This window comes from Mercurialis annua, linkage group LG7, assembly GCF_937616625.2.
Source record: "Mercurialis annua linkage group LG7, ddMerAnnu1.2, whole genome shotgun sequence".
NCBI lineage: Eukaryota > Viridiplantae > Streptophyta > Magnoliopsida > Malpighiales > Euphorbiaceae > Mercurialis > Mercurialis annua.
Window position 1 is genome coordinate 36,083,679 of NC_065576.1, and position 7,024 is coordinate 36,090,702.

A 7,024-nucleotide genomic window follows, 5' to 3' on the forward strand; every position below is an offset into this window, starting at 1 on the left:
CGGTCACTTTGCTCATCCGGTGCTTACACCTCACTATGAAATCAAAACAAGTTTCATCCAGCTCTTAGAGGCTCGTTGTCAGTTCTATGGTCTGCCTTCGGAAGACCCGAATGCACATCTGGCAAATTTTTTTGAGGTGTGCAGTACCTTCAAGATCAGTAACATGACTGAAGATGAAGTATGGTTGCGCCTATTCCCATTTTCTCTGAGGGATAAGGCGAAGCAATGGATTCATGCTTTACCCAGAGCAGGGGTGAACACTTGGGCAGATTTGGCAAAAGCTTTCATGCACAAATATTTCTCCATGGCAAAGACTGCGAAGTTGACAAGGGATATTATGCTCTATCAACAACATGATGGAGAATCAATACATGAAGCTTGGGAGCGCTACAAGGAGATGCAGAGGAAAGTTCCCCATCATCACATCACCAGAGAAAATCTGATCCAGAACTTTTACAATGGATCCACTGAGTTGGGCAGAAGCGCTATAGATGTAGCTGCAGGCGGATCACTGATGAGGAAAACAACTGATGAAGCCTTCGCTTTATTAGATGAGATGGCCATGAATGGGTGTACTTGGCCGAATGAAAGGGCAAGAGTACCAGCGCAGAAAGGAGTAATGGCAGTCACCGCTGATCCGGCTGTGGAGAATCTGAAAGCAAAGAATGCTGCATTGCAGGCTCAGGTGGATATTCTTATGAGGCAAACTGCAGGGATGAATATGGGAAATGTTGCTGCAATTCAAAGTAGCTGTGAAGTATGCGGAGATCCTACTCATGTGTCGAGTGAATGCTATGTGATGGGACAGGCTTTTAATGAGCAGGTCAATTTCGTGGGAGGACAGAGACAGGGTAATGACCCATATGCTGCTACTTACAACCCAGGCTGGAGGAATCACCCGAACTTCTCATGGAAGGATAATGGGGGTAATGCCAACAATCAGGCAGGTCCAAGTTTCCAAGGAGGACAGAGGCCACAACATAATCAGGGCAACTTCCAGAATCATGGGAACTTCCAGAACCAAGGGAATTTCCAACATCAGAATGTTAGACCACCGCATCCACCTGGCTTTCTGTAGAGAGAGCAGGGTGAATCTCTCCATAGCAAGTTTGACAAGATGATGGAGATGATGATGAAGAAGGATGCTGAGACGCAGCAAACATTTAAAAATCATGCTGCCACCATCCATAATCTTGAGGTGCAGAATCAACAGATGGCTAAAGCACTGCAAAGCAGAAATCAGGGGGGGTTTACCATCCACTACTGAGGAAAACCCCAGAGAGCATCTCAAGGCAATTGAGTTGAGAAGTGGGAAAGCGCTGGATGATCCATATGCAGGACATGCTATAATTGAGGCGGAAAAGGAACAGTGTGAGGGTGGCGAGCCTGAAAAGGTTGTTGCTAAACCACCCCCACCACCTCCTTTTGTGCCAAAGGTGCCATTCCCTCACAGAGTGAAGAAGCCGCAGGACACTTGGAAGTTTCACAAATTTCTTGAAACTTTCAAGAAGCTACAGATTAACATCAGTCTGGCAGACGCATTGAGAGAGATGCCGCACTATGCAAAGTTTCTCAAGGAGATCATCACCAACAAGCGGAGTTGGGATGCGGAGGGACCGGTACCTATGACAGAAAACTGCAGCTCAATCATATTGAGCAGTCTACCGACCAAGCTTAAGGATCCAGGGAGTTTCACTATCCCTTGTACTATCGGTAACATGCAATCTGTTAATTGCCTCTGTGATTTAGGTGCTAGTATTAATTTTATGCCCTTATCCCTTTTTCGTAGTATGTTTGGTGATCAACAGGTACAGGCTACACCGATGATGTTGCAGCTAGCGGATCACTCTCTGAAAAAGCCACATGGGATTGTGGAGGACGTTCTAGTAAAGGTCAACAAATTCATATTCCCTGTGGATTTTGTTGTCCTCGACTACGCAGCGGACAAGGAGTGCCTGATGATATTGGGGCGACCATTCATGAACACTGGCAGAGCTCTTATCGACGTTCATGATGGCAAGCTGACTCTGAGGATTGGGGATGAGAGCGTTGAGTTCGATATGAGAAAGATCACACGTCATCCCAATTCTGGAGGTGAATGTATGCGGGTAGACATGGTGGATGAGTTAGTAGAAGAACAACTAGCAGAAAACAAAGCCATCATACAGTCTATGCTGAGTACAGAAGAAGATGCTGAAAGGGAGGAGTACTTAGAGGAACCAGTCCTCGAACCACTGTTAAAGAACAAGCACATCACTCCTCCCTCTTTAGAAAAGCCACCAAAAGTAGAGCTCAAGACCTTGCCTGCACATTTACGATATGCTTTCTTGGGAGCCGATGGCACTTTGCCAATTATAATCAGCAACAAGCTCACCAAGAAGCAAGAGCAGAGGGTCATTGATGTAGTTAAGGGACGTATCTTGGCTATTGGGTGGCAGATTTCAGATATCAGAGGGATCAGCCCTTCAGTAGTGATGCATCAGATTCATTTAGAGGATGAGTCTAAGGCATCTGCGCAGAGACAGAGACGGCTGAACCCTAACATGAAAGAGGTGGTTCACAAGGAGATTGTGAAGCTACTTGATGCGGGCATCATCTATCCCATTTCTGATAGTTCATGGGTGAGCCCAATTCAGTGTGTGCCGAAGAAAGGCGGGATGACAGTTGTAGAGAATGAGAAAGGAGAACAGATTTCTACTCGCACGGTTACTGGGTGGCGAGTGTGCATTGACTACAGGAAGCTGAATGCCGAAACTAGGAAGGATCACTTCCCGCTTCCTTTTATTAATCAGATGCTAGAGCGAGTGGCAGGACATGCGTTTTACTGTTTTCTGGATGGTTACTCTGGGTACAATCAGATCATTATCTTCCCAGAGGACCAAGAGAAGACTACCTTTACTTGTCCATATGGCACTTTCGCCTACCGCCGCATGCCGTTCGGTCTTTGCAATGCGCCTGCTACGTTTCAGAGGTGCATGACTTCGATCTTTAATGATATGATCGAAGACATCATGGAAGTGTTCATGGACGAATTTTCAGTCTTTGGAGACTCCTTCGAGTGTTGTCTTCGTAATTTAGACCGGGTCCTGCAAAGATGCGAGGAGACAAATCTGGTGCTGAACTGGGAAAAATGCCACTTCATGGTTGAGGAGGGCATTGTTTTGGGGCACAAGATATCCAGAGAGGGTATCGAGGTTGACAGGGCGAAGACAGAGGTGATTGAGAAGCTTCCACCTCCAATCACAGTGAAGGGAGTCTGTGCCTTCCTCGGGCACGCAGGTTTTTATCGCAGGTTCATCAAGGATTTTTCTTCCATAGCGCGTCCTTTGACTACCTTACTTGTCAAGGACGCGCCCTTTTTGTTTACTGATGCATGTTTAGCTTCTTTTCTCAGGTTAAAGGAAGCATTGGTCACTGCCCCAGTCATCTCTAGTCCAGATTGGGATCTGCCCTTTGAAATCATGTGCGATGCGAGCGATCAGGCTTTGGGAAGCATTCTGGGGCAGAGGAAGGACAAGAAGCTTCATGTCATCTATTATGCGAGTCGCACTTTAACAGGAGCTCAGCTGAACTACACTACCACGGAGAAGGAAATGCTAGCGGTAGTGTTTTCACTGGATAAATTTAGGCAGTATCTACTTGGCTCAAAGGTTATCATTTATACTGATCATGCTGCACTGCGATACCTTTTTGCCAAGCAAGATGCAAAGCCTAGGTTGATTCGGTGGGTCTTGCTCCTGCAAGAGTTTGATTTGGAGATCAGAGACAAGAAGGGCACGGAGAATGTGGTAGCAGACCACTTGTCGCGGTTAGAGGTCTCCGAGCCAGTGATAGAAGGCGAAGTCATCAACGAAAGGTTTCCTGATGAGGCTCTCATGCTCATTAAGGAGACGATGAATCCATGGTATGCAGACTTCGCCAACTATCTATCAGCTGACATTATGCCTCCTGACATGAGCAGTCACCAGCGCAAGAAGTTCCTCTCTGATGTTAAGCGCTATCTGTGGGATAAGCCATATCTATTTCGAGTGTGTGCAGATGAGATGATCCGGAGATGTGTTGCAGAGGAAGAAATGTTGGCCATTATGACTCAGTGCCATTCTTCAGATTATGGGGGTCACTATGCTTCGGGTAGGACAGCAGCACGAGTCCTAGAGAGTGGTTTCTACTGGCCTACACTGCACAGGGATGTGAGAGATTTTGTGCAGCACTGTGACAGATGCCAGCGAACTGGCAATATATCAAGGCGTGATGAGATGCCTCTTTCCTCTATTCAGGAGGTTGAGATTTTTGATGTCTGGGGTATAGACTTCATGGGACCATTCCCTGTGTCGTGTGGGAACTTATACATCTTGGTGTGCGTCGACTATGTGACGAAATGGGTGGAAGCAGCTGCTTTGCCCACTAATGATGGAAAAGTGGTCCTGAAGTTCCTGAAGAAGTTGATCAGTAGATTTGGTGTGCCACGGGCGATCATCAGTGATGGAGGGTCACACTTTTGTAATCAGCAATTTTCCGCCCTGATGAGGAAATACCATGTTTATCACAGAGTGGCGACTCCATACCACCCTCAGACTAGTGGACAGGTTGAAGTGTCCAATAGAGAGTTGAAGCGCATTCTTGAAAAGACAGTGAATAGCTCGCGCAAAGACTGGTCTCAGAAATTGGATGATGCATTGTGGGCATATCGGACAGCATTTAAAACGCCAACTGGTATGTCACCTTACAGACTGGTCTATGGGAAAGCTTGTCACTTACCTTTGGAGTTAGAGCATCGCGCATATTGGGCCATCAAAGAGTTAAATTTTGACCCTCGACTCTCGAAGCAGAAGCGCCTCCTGCAACTGAATGAACTTGATGAGTTTCGCTTGTCGGCATATGAGAATGCCAAGTTGTACAAGGAAAAGACCAAGAAATGGCATGATGCTCATATAGTGCCTAAGCAGTTTACAGAAGGCAGTCATGTGCTACTGTACAACTCTCGCTTGCGTCTATTCCCTGGCAAGCTTAAGTCGAGATGGAGCGGACCTTTCAAGGTGCGACATGTAGCTGAGCATGGCGCAATTGAGCTCGAAAATGCAAGTGGAGAGACTTTCAAAGTCAATGGACAGCGGTGCAAGCCGTACTTAGGTCCGTTGACGGATGAAGGAAGAGAGTGCTACACTCTCGATGCTCCAAACTGAGTCAGGTACTATACGGTCAACGCTAGCGACCTAAAACAAGCGTTATTTGGATGACAAGTCCGAATAATTTATGTTTTACTGCATTTGAGATTTATTTTGTGCATTAGTTAGATTTAATTTTTTTTAATTTTAATTGTGTTTTTTGTGAGTTGTCTATTTTATGTTTTCGTGTTTGATTTTCGTAGTTCAGATTGATCCCGGTATTGTGTGTTCGTGATGTGCAGGGTTAGGAGAAGGAAGGAAAAACGCAGGCGTTGGCAGTTGATGCAGCGCACGACGTGCACTTCTTCAGCGCACGACGTGCGGCCGCACGACGTGCAGGATGACGGCGCACGTCGTGCGGCGGGCGATGTTGGATTTTAAAACCGTGATCTCCCCATTATTTTCCCACACCACATCAGAATTAAAAGAAACCCTTTTTCACTCTCAAAATTCCGAAAATTCCCCACCCAAAACCCTAAACAAATTCACTCTTTTCACCTCAAATTCTTCAAAAATCCAACATTCCCTATACCTAAACTATCTCCAAAACAGATTTGCACTCCAAATCTTCAAGGGTTCATACTTAATTTCACCAATCATGACATTTAGGTCCAAAAATCCGAATTTTGGTGAACACGATACCGAGGATGAGGATTCGAGCATAGTGAGGACTCATAGTTCTCCTGAACTACCAGTGGCACAACTTCGCAGGGGACGATTACGGACAGCAGCTGCGGAACAGTTTCCTCCGCCAGTCACAGCACCGTCGAGTAGCAGACAGCGGCCAAGTATGGCTGCGAGGTATGATTGTCCCTTTCCTATTTATTCTGTCGAGGAAGGTGAGCGATATGCTGTGATTAGTAAGAGGAGGATGATAGGTTGTAAGATTGTAGATGCAGAAACTCTTGCCAAACTGAATATGCAGGAAGCTTTTAACAGCCACTTGAGGAGATGGGGTTTATTTGGGTTGAGTGAGGCATCCCATCACACCTACACAGAGCTGACTAGAGAGTTTTTCACCACATTGAAGCGGAAGGGTGGTGTGGAATCCGAGTATAGTTTTCGTCTGCGAGGGGTACGGCACACTTTTGATATGAGGTGGTTGAGAACCACGTTTGGGATGCGTAGTGGCGGTATGCGTCTTACTCCTCCAGAGTATCAGAGGGATCAGATGTGGAGAGAATTGTCTGGCGAGCCTGCGTTTCAGAAGGATTCCAAGGCAAACTTGATCAAGGATGTGTCTATACTGCTAGCATTCAAGTGGTACAAGTACAATATTTGTGGAATCGAGGAGGCCAACAAAATTGGCCATAATGATTTGATTGTGATCTATGCTCTGTTATATCCCGACGATGATACTTTACGGATCAACATGGCATATCGCATTTTGGAGATGCTCCTGAAGATGCAGCAGCAGAAAGCTGCGAGTCCACTGGGTATGGGGTTGCTTATGAGTGTTATGGCTGAGTGTTTCCAGGCTTATTCTACAGAGGAGGAATGGGAAGCACTACCTCAGCCAAAGCTGAAACATATTGATATGGACTACCTGAAGAAGTGCAATGTGGTGGATAACAACAATGTGGTTATCCCTTTTTATCAGAGGACATGATGGGTGAAGAAATATGGTGCAGTTGAGCAGCCAGAAGCTGCAGATGATCCGGATGAGGATGCAGAGGGGCATCAGACAGAGCATGTTCAGGAGAGTGCACAGGGTACTGAGGCTACTGAGGGTCCTCCAGGTTTTAAGGAGCCGTTACAGCCATCTTCTGAGACTGCTTGGAGACAGCAGATAGAGACCAGGCAGAGGCGCATGGAGGACAGACAGAGGCGGATGCTTCGAGAGCAGCGGGACCATCATC

The 7,024-nt window shown here is 46.5% G+C and overlaps 1 non-coding gene across 1 annotated transcript; it reads right to left on the reverse strand.

The window, feature by feature from the left end:
• Nucleotides 1-319: 319 nt before the first annotated feature.
• Nucleotides 320-426, reverse strand: LOC126658920 (small nucleolar RNA R71). Its single transcript, XR_007634486.1, has one exon. It is a non-coding gene; the product is annotated as a small nucleolar RNA R71 (small nucleolar RNA).
• Nucleotides 427-7,024: the final 6,598 nt, after the last annotated feature.